The sequence below is a fragment of the Vitis riparia genome, chromosome 4 (assembly GCF_004353265.1).
Source record: "Vitis riparia cultivar Riparia Gloire de Montpellier isolate 1030 chromosome 4, EGFV_Vit.rip_1.0, whole genome shotgun sequence".
Taxonomy (NCBI): Eukaryota; Viridiplantae; Streptophyta; class Magnoliopsida; order Vitales; family Vitaceae; genus Vitis; species Vitis riparia.
Genome location: NC_048434.1, coordinates 14,259,874 through 14,270,270, shown reverse-complemented (window position 1 = coordinate 14,270,270; position 10,397 = coordinate 14,259,874).

Here is a 10,397-nt window from a genome sequence, read left to right as displayed (position 1 = left end):
TAATATTTAATTACCTAGATTAACGTAATAAAAATATTTTTTTAATTATTGTTTAGTTTTTAAATAATTGTTAATATTAGAAATTATCAAATAATAACCTAATTTTTGTCAAGATATTCTATTGTCGTAAATTCCAAATATGGTTTATGTTTATAAAGATATCATATATCATTAATGAATATATGATTGTAAGTTAAATATCATATGATACAATACATTGTACCATATGCATAACTACTATATTATTATTTTAGAAAACAAAAAATGCATTATATATTAGTAATATATTATATACATAAAAAAAATGTAAGGTATCTAACCACTTTTTAATTAACAATTGATTAGTTTAATTTTTAAATAATTTTATGATGTATTAATGATCTTTAGCTTAACTACTAAAATAAAATAATAAATTATGCCACAAAAGTAGCAATTATTATAGCTACTAATTTGTTAAGGATTGTTTTACACTTTTATATGTTTTTTAATAAAATATTTAATCTATGATTTTTATTCCTTACTTTAAATTTCAATTTTTATTTTACCCTAATTTCTAATATACAAATTATGATTTTAAAATTTTTAATTTTAAATAATACAAAACTCATAAATCTTATATTTTATTTTTAGTCAAATTTGTAATTTATAAATTCTAATTTTTTTATTTTTTTATTTTCTAAATTTTAAATAATAAATAGTCCAAGTAATAGGCAAATAATGAAGTTTCAATTTTATTTTTAATCTAATTTTTAATTTATATTTTTAATTTTTAAAATTTTAAATTCTAAATTTTAAATAATATAAAACATATAACATCATGAAATGCATTAAATGCGTCGAGTTGTAGCAGCATGCTATTGAGATTTGGTTGTAGAGACGGCACAATGGATGGTGTGGAGTATTGGTTGGGAAATGAAATGAAAAGAAAGTGAAATAAAAAGGAAAAAAAAACAAATCTCCCAAGCACCCACGTAACACTGGGACTTTGAAAAGTGAAAAGACTTTCTCACCAACTCTCCATCATTTGCCTGCAACTTTGAAAATGAAAAAGAGCATCACTTCCCACCACATCTCTAACATCTACCATAACCTCCTGAACTTTCCACCATTTTCACCATCTCATCTACCTTCTTAAAATATCATTTCCCACTTGCAAGCCATATCCACCATTCTCCACCAAAGTTTACCGAGCCGGCAAAGCTTCTTATCTGTCATTTTCATAGGTCTGTTATACTACAGAAATCTACCACCGGTATGTTCCCTTATAATTTTTATTGGTTTTTTTATTTGTTTACATGTTTGTTAATACTTGATCATTCTCTTTATTTCACTTAAAATGTTGAAATAATTTGTGTTTAAATTTAAAAAGTATTTATTTTTCTTTCTCTCCAATGGACTTAATTTCTTAACAAAATTTTCTAATAATTTGGTTTGAGTTGAGCTAAAAATAATTTGAAATTGAAAATGTAAACTAGTGTAAAAATAATTTTAGTTAAAATTTAGGTTTTTAGAGTAGAATAAAATTTCTGACTAGTGGAAACAAGCAAATTATATAGAAAAATCTAGATGTGAGAGAATATAAGTTAGGTTATTAAAAATTAGTTTATAGAAAATTAGTTAAAATAATGCTAGTTTATGGTAGTTTAAAAAAATGAAATAATTTTGTGAGTTAATCCAAACATTATATTAATAAATAAATAGTCATCATTTGAATTAATTTATTTAGTTTCACTTTATTAGTAAAATAATCAAAAATAATAAAGTAGTTATTAGGGAAGGGTAATTTTTGCATGGATTAAGTAATTTCAATGAAAAGAAGAATATTAAAAAAATGAAATAATTTTTGTGAGTTAATCCAAACATTATATTAATAAATAAAAGTCATCATTTTAATTAATTTATTTAATTTCACTTTATTAGTAAAATAATACGAAATAATAAAGTAGTTATTAGGAATGAATAATTTTTGCATGGATTAAGTAATTTCAATCAAAAGAATAATATTTAAAATAAAATTTTTATTTTTTTAAAGTTAATTTAATTAAGGAAAATACATTTTGATAAGAAAATAGAATTTTAAGCTAATAAATAAAATCTGATTTGTTACCTTTGACCTATCCATTTCAATAAATTAGATATTATATAATGGATTAATATTATATATCATCTATATGTTCTATCAATTAAATTTATAAATGACATGTTTATATAATTTTATTTATTTGTGCTTTACCACATTGTTGCCTAGATTTACTTCAAGGATTAGGTAAAAATGTAGTGCTTTTCATTTACATTTTTATTATCACAAAATGAATTATTTAGAGTTTCAACAACTTATGTTAAAATGGTACATTACATAATTCCCTTTATAATTTGTAATTAAAAAAAATCATTTTTAATTATTTTATTTATTATGTATTATATTTTGGAATGTTAATTATACCATTATTTTTATCTTGTAATTATAATTTTTTTTTTCATATTAAGACAATATAAGTTAGAAGAACTAAACTTGATAAAATAAGTTTAGGAAAAACAACAAACATCTTTTTATTAATAATGAAACTACATGCATGAAACCTTAGATATTAGTGATTTGTCTTCAAATGATGCTTGAATTGTCCATTTGGACAGTTTAGGAATGCATAATATTTATTCAATCACTTATTGGTGCTTTGTCCATATTGAAAGATTATGACAGTTATTCCTATTGTTCTCTGGGTGCATATTTGGACAAGGTGACATATTGTTAGTTGCTTAATTAAGCTAACTAATAGTTTGTTTGTGCCTTGGCCAAGTCGTGTACTTGGAGAACTATGGGGAAATGCTGCCGATTTTTTCTCAAAATGGATCTAAGCAACTTGGTGATTGACTCTTAGATATTATGCAATCCTAAATGGGATAGGAACCACCACCTAATTTATGTAGGAAGTACAACTCATGCATTATATTTTAACATTTACATGTATATAACAAAATATATAAGGTGAGTTAGAGTTTTATGTTGGTTAAGCCCAAGTTTCCATCTTATTCAAAACAAGCCAATGAGTTGGGTAATTGAATTTTAGTGCAATATTGGGGAAAATGACATTTTATGGAATTCAATATTGGGCATATGAAATAATATGAGAAAAACAATGTAAGATTGAGAAATAGAAATCAATATTTTATCTTTATTGAATATGAGATTCATTTTTAATTTACAGGATAATAAGAATGGATAGGGATTGGATGTGGTTGCCAAATAAGTTATCTAGAGATTATGTTGAAGGGGTCAAGTCATTCATTCAAGTTGCAAAAGAACACTTGCGATGGGATAACAAGACACGTTGTCCATGTCGAGATTGTCAAAATGCACGATTCAATGATTTGTTGACAATTGAACGTCATTTTATTAGGTTTGGGTTTTCTAGAAGTTATCAAAAATGGATTTTTCATGGGGAAGAACATGAATCTCAACCTAATGAGCAAAATGATATTGGTGTTGATACAGAAATTGTTGACGCTACTGATGCTGATATCCTTAATGAAGTTGTGGATACATTAAATGATGCATGTGGACACATAGACAATGATATTAACTTAGAGGAATCCACTACTCATGGAAAATTTGATTACTTACTTGGTGAAGCTAAAGAATTGTATCCGGGTTGTAAAAAGTTTTCTGCTTTGACATTCCTTGTGAAGTTAATGCATATTAAAGTCCTCAATCGTTGGAGTGACAAGTCTTTTGACATGTTACTCCAAGTTTTAGTTGATGCTTTTCCAAAAAGATCAAACATTCCAAAGACATACTATGATGCTAAGAAGATGTTAAGAGATTTGGGCTTAGGATATGATTCAATCCATGCATGCAAGTATGATTGTGCATTGTTTTGGAAAGAGAATGAGACTCTTGATAAATGTCCAGTGTGTGATGAGCCACGGTATAAGTTCTGTAATGGAAAAGGTAAAAAAATTCCTCAAAAAGTATTGCGTCATTTTCCACTCAAAATCAAGGCTACAAAGGTTATTCATGTCAAGGCATACAACATCAGATATGAGGTGGCATAAAGAAAAACGAATCAGTGAGGAGGGAGTCCTAAGGCATCCAGCAGATTCTGAAGCTTGGAAGGAAATGGACACCCAATTCCCTTGGTTTTCGCAAGAACCTCGAAATGTTTGATTAGGGCTTGCAACAAATGGTTTCAATCCATTTGGGAGCATGAGTAATAGTTATAGCATGTGGCCAATTGTTCTTGTGCCATACAATATGGCACCATGGAGATGTATGAAAGAGATGTTTTTCATGTTATCATTACTAATTCCAGGCCCACAAGCCCCAGGGAGAGATATTGATGTATACCTACATCCTTTGATAGAAGAATTAAAAGAGTTATGGCATGAGGGTGTTCAAACATTTGACGTGTCAACAGGAGAAAACTTTCGCATGCATGCATGTGTTTTATGGACAATAAATGACTTTCCTGCTTATGGGAACTTGGCTGGGTGGAGCACAAAAGGATATAAAGCATGTCCAGTTTGCAATGAAGACACATCGTCACTAGGTATTAGAAGTAAAATATGTTACATGGGCATCGACGTTTTTTACCTCTTGATCATGGATGGCGAAGGAGTAGACAACACGATGGTAAGCCGGAGTTTCGACCACCCCAAGAATGTTCTCTAGTGATGAAATATTGCAACAATTGTGTTGTCTTAAACATCGAAAGCCTGGTAAGCATCCAAACAACGTTGATAGAAAGCAAAAGCGGGTGCCTGAAGAATTAAATTGGACAAAAAAGAGTATTTTCTTTGAGTTGGAGTACTGGTCAAAGTTGAAGTTGAGACATAATATTGATGTTATGCATATTGAAAAGAATGTATGTGATAGTGTTTTGGGAACTTTGTTAAATATTGTAGGAAAAACAAAAGATACAAACAAAGCTCGCTTAGATTTGGCTGATATGAAAATAAGGAAAGAATTGCATTTGCAAATACAAGGGAACAAATTGGTAAAACCCCATGCATGCTACACATTGACTATAGAGGAAAGGAAAGAGTTCTGTAAGTTTCTAAAGTCTGTTAAATTTCCAGATGGTTATGCTGCAAATTTATCTAGAAATGTTAGCATCAATGATGGGAAGATCTCAGGGTTAAAGAGTCATGATTGTCATGTTTTGCTGCAAAAATTACTCCCTATCGCTATTCGTCCATATTTTAATAAAGATTTGTGTACAACACTGGTTGAGTTGTGTAGTTTTTTCCAAAAGTTATGTGCAAATACCTTGTACGTGAATGATTTGGAAAAATTAGAAGAAGATTGTCTTAATATTGTGTAAGCTTGAGAGGATATTCCCACCGCTTTCTTTGATGTCATGGTTCACTTGATGGTACATTTACCACGTGAGGCCAAACTTGCTGGACCAGTTAGCTATCGATGGATGTATCCATTTGAGAGGTACATTTTTACCTTTTTTGTTTATTAATATTCTCATCTAACTATGTTACACAATACATGTCTTAAGGCTTATTTATTTACACTATTTCTATCTAGGAACTTAGGAACATTGAAAAGATATGTGAGAAATAAAGCTCGACCAGAAAGTTCAATTGCAGATGCATACATCATGAATGAAGCTTTAATGTTTTGTTCAATGTATCTTACTGGAATTGAAACACGTTTTAATCGAAGTGAAAGGAATGAAGATCGATTTGAACGTCGAGTACAAGGATGTCTTTCCATATTTTCACAGCAGGCTCAACCATTAGGTAGTCGACAACATCTCCAATTTTTGAAGGAAGGGTTAACTAAGGCACATTGGTATATCATGAATAATTGCCCAGAGTTGAGACCATACTTAGAGTAAGTTTTAGAATCAATATTAAAGATATTTCTTTAGTACCTCGTTACTTAATATCTATTTATGATGTAGTGAACATACAAAAGAATTGGAGAGGACAAGTTCACATAACTTAGAGAAACGACAAGAACAAGAGTTTCCTAAGTGGCTTGCAAATCGTGTAAGTTTTATTTGTGTAATTTGCTTGCTACAATATAGTTGTAATGAACTAATATAATTTTAATAAGATTTGATATTAAACTATAAACAATTATGTATATCTATATTGTAGATGAAAGCTTTGCATGTTAAACAATCACCAGAAGCAACTGATGAACTATACTCATTAGCATGTGGACCAGATAATCGAGTCCACACATACATGGCTTGTATTGTTAATGGAGTTCACTTCCATACAAAAGATCGTGATGATCGGCGTATCACCCAAAATAGTGGGATATGTGTTTCTGGGGAGCATGATGGTGAGGAGGTTGATTTCTATGGTGTTTTATCAAATGTGGTTGTTTTGAACTATGTCTTGGGGTATAAGGTTATTCTTTTCAAGTGCACATGGTTCGACACAAACCAAAAGGAGAAGAGAATAAAACATGACTATAATTTTACCACAATCCAAGTTACCTCCACCTGGTATGACAATGATCCTTTTATACTTGCTACACAAGCACAACAAGTTTTCTACCTAGATGACTACAAAAATGGTCATAATTGGAAAGTAGTACAAAAAGTGAATCATAGACACATGTGGGATGTACCGGAAAGGGATACTAATATAGAAATCGATGAAGAAGTGTACAGGGGAAGTGATGAAGAAGCTTACCAAGATAATGAATCTCATGAGCTTAACTGGCTTGTAGAGCAAGATGATGGATTTGAATTTCAACGATCTGACTGCTTAAGCATTGATCCAGAAGTTGTTAATGACAATGTTTTGATTTTAGAGAACATGAATGACAATGATGATAACTTCATATGTGATGACATTGAGGAAGAAGATGAAACACTAGATGATTATGCTAATGAGAATGAAATGTGGCTTTCAAGTGATAGTGAAAGTGAAAGTGATTAAAGAGACTGGTAAGCTACATTTTATTTACTTTATTATATGTTAAATAGCATAATGTAATCTAGTTCTAATTCTTTAAATTTATGTTATGTGTTGTGATATTCCTTTTGTATTATTATTTATTTGTCTTTATTATTATTTTATTATAGATGGCTCCTGGACGAAAGCGGTCACCTTCTGAGTTAACTCAACCACCCACAACAACACCCCTCATTTTTATGTTGATGTTCCAATGCACACATCCAATGAGGGCACTAGTAGTTGTAAGAAACTTCTTACATTTATATATTTTACTTATTATAATTTTGTAAGATATTTTATTTTATTTTTTTAATTTTAAATTGTAATGAGATGTAATTTATTTTTAGTCTTTTTATTAACTCTTATTAATTGTTAAATTTTAATCAATAATTTCATGGTAGCACCTAATAAAAGAAATGTAAGAGGCAAAACTAGAGGTGTCATTCTTGACAAACTTATTGAAGCTAATGGGGGCAAACCTCTTCCGATCACAATCAAGCCATCAGATAGGAAGCAAATAGGAAAATATTGTGAGAAATTGTCAAATGAGATTGGGTTAATAGTGAGACAACATGCACCTGTTAGAGTGGAAAAATGGAAGCAAATGCCTCGAGCTAAGATCAATACAATGCTTGATCGAATCAAGGTAAAGTTGCTTGAAATTTTTTTTTTTTAGCTTGTAATTATAACTAATTGTTGGTTATCTCTAAACTTACTTTATCTCATATTAGTTCTTCCCTTGTTTGACTATGAAGGAAAAGTTTGCCCTAGATTTGACACAAGAGCATGTGAAGAAAAGTTTAGAAAAACAATTATCTGACCGCTTTAGAAATTGGAGATGCGATTTGCACAAGCACTTCAAAAAGTTCCCAACTGTGGTGGAGGCTAAGCGAAATCCTCATGAATCTATGTCAAATCAGGAAGATTGGGACTATCTTTATGATAGATTTTCAAGTGAAGAATTTAAGGTAAAGTTTTCAATGAATAATCATTCAAACCTATTTCTTATTGAATATTCTACTAACTATATTTATATTATTTTCAATAATAACTATTATTACAGCGTCGTTCAGCAATCAATTCAGTAAATAGATCAAAGATGCCTTTTCATCATCGAAGAGGTTCTCGTTCATTTATCCAACATGGTCTACAAGTGGTAAAATATAAAACTAAGGTTCTTTAGTTATTCATATAACTTATAATTCTTAATATTAATGCATAATACTTGACAGTCAACAGAGAATGGAGAGATGGTTGGCCAAATTGAACTATTCAAACTAGTTCATTGGAAATATCAAGATGGATGGATAAATCAAGAGGCTAGAGATTATTATGTAAGATTATTTTGATAGCTTTCTATGTTTAAATCATGTTTGGGATTATGAATCTTTGTGGAAGTGTCATCGTGATAGTTTATTTACCATGTGATGATAAATAAGGCACTTCCTCGGTAGTTTTCATAAATCTTTAAATTTTGATTTGGTTATTGATTGCTTGGGTGTTCAATGTTGTTAAATTGATTAATAGTAGGGAAAATTTGGCAAAGTCTAAAAATTAGGGGAGACTATGCCAAAATTTCTATTGAAATTTTATTTTACCAACTTATTATTATAACTTTTCTTACTCAAAATTACATTTAAGATTATTAGTACTTGTAAAGTATTATTATATCAACTTGTATACTAGATTCTTATTTCATTTTTTATATTATTTAGTGTGTGATTACAAGCTAATTAGGTTCTTCTTAGGTAGAATCCTTGAAGTAAACTTTTGTTTGGGCATTAACTAATCATAAATCTTTATTTTTAAATATTTGATTATGTGGTTGGTAAAAATTTGTGGAAATAGTAAAGAATTAAAGAGGGATTAGTATATTATGAACTTGAATATATAATAGATCAAATTTTGGAAAAAAACTAAGAAATATAAGAGAATATGCCTAAATTTAAATAGGATTTTTAACTTGTTAACTTCTTGTTATAATTTTATTTGCTTAAAATTAAGTTGAGATTCTAAGTACTTTTCAATTTTTACCATTTTATTATGTATATAAGAATCTTGTTTATGTGATAACAAGTTTAGATACATTTTTTAGCCATTTCTTTGCTTAAAATGAAGTTTAGGATTATATGTGCTTGTGGGGTGTTACAATATTTGTATAAAAAATATCATATCCTTATTTGAAATCTAATATTAAGGAACTATTCCAAAATTTAATTAGGATTTTTAACTTATTAACTTCTTGTTGTAATTTTCTTTACTTATAATTAAGTTGAGATTCTAACTACTTTTCAATTTTTATCATTTTAGTATGTATATATGAATCTTGTTTATGTGATAACAAGTTTAGATACTTTTTTAGGCATTTATTTGCTTAAAATGAAGTTTAGGATTATATGTGCTTGTGGGGTGTTATAATATTTGTATAAAAATATCATATGCTTATTTGAAATCTAATATTAAGGGACTATTCCAAAATTTAATTAGGATTTTTAACTTGTCAACTTCTTGTTATAATTTTCTTTACTTATAATTAAGTTGAGATTCTAACTACTTTTCAATTTTTATCATTTTAGTATGTATATAAGAATCTTGTTTATGTGATAACAAGTTTAGATACTTTTTTAGGCATTTCTTTGCTTAAAATTAAGTTTAGGATTATGTGTGCTTGTAGGGTGTTACAATGTTTGTATAAAAATACCATATTCTTATTTGAAATCTAATATTAAGGGACTATGCCAAAATTTAAATAGGATTTTTAACTTTATAACTACTTGTTATAATTTTCTTTACTAATAATTAAGTTGAAATTCTAACTAATTTTCAATTTTTACCATTTTAGTATGTATATAGGAATCTTGTTTATGTGATAACAAGTTTAGATAATTTTTTAGGCATTTCTTTGCTTAAAATTAAGTTTAGGATTATGTGTGTTTATGGGGTGTTACAATGTTTGTATAAAAATACCATATTCTTGTTTGAAATATAATATTAAGGGACTATGCTGAAATTTAAATAGGATTTTTAACTTACTAACTTCTTGTTATAATTTTCTTTACTTAAAATTAAGTTAAGATTCTAACTACTTCTGAATTTTCACCATTTTAGTATGTATATTTTATTCTTGTTTATGTGATAACGTGTTTATAAACACTTTTTTAGGCATTTCTTAGCTTAAAATTAAGTTTAGGATTATGTGTGCTTATGGGATGTTACAATGTTTATATAAAAATACTATATTTTTGTTTGAAATCTACTATTATTTGCCATATAATAACAAATTAAGGCACTTGGATGTTTTGTTGTGCTAAAAATCAATTTGATTATTAACTAATTTGAAATTCCAATGCTTATATTTATTATATATAGTAGGTATAATTTAAAAAATATCTACTAAATATGGGAGATCATGCCCAAATTTAATGGAAATTTTAATTTACTAACTTATTAATTATGTTTTGGTTCTTTTT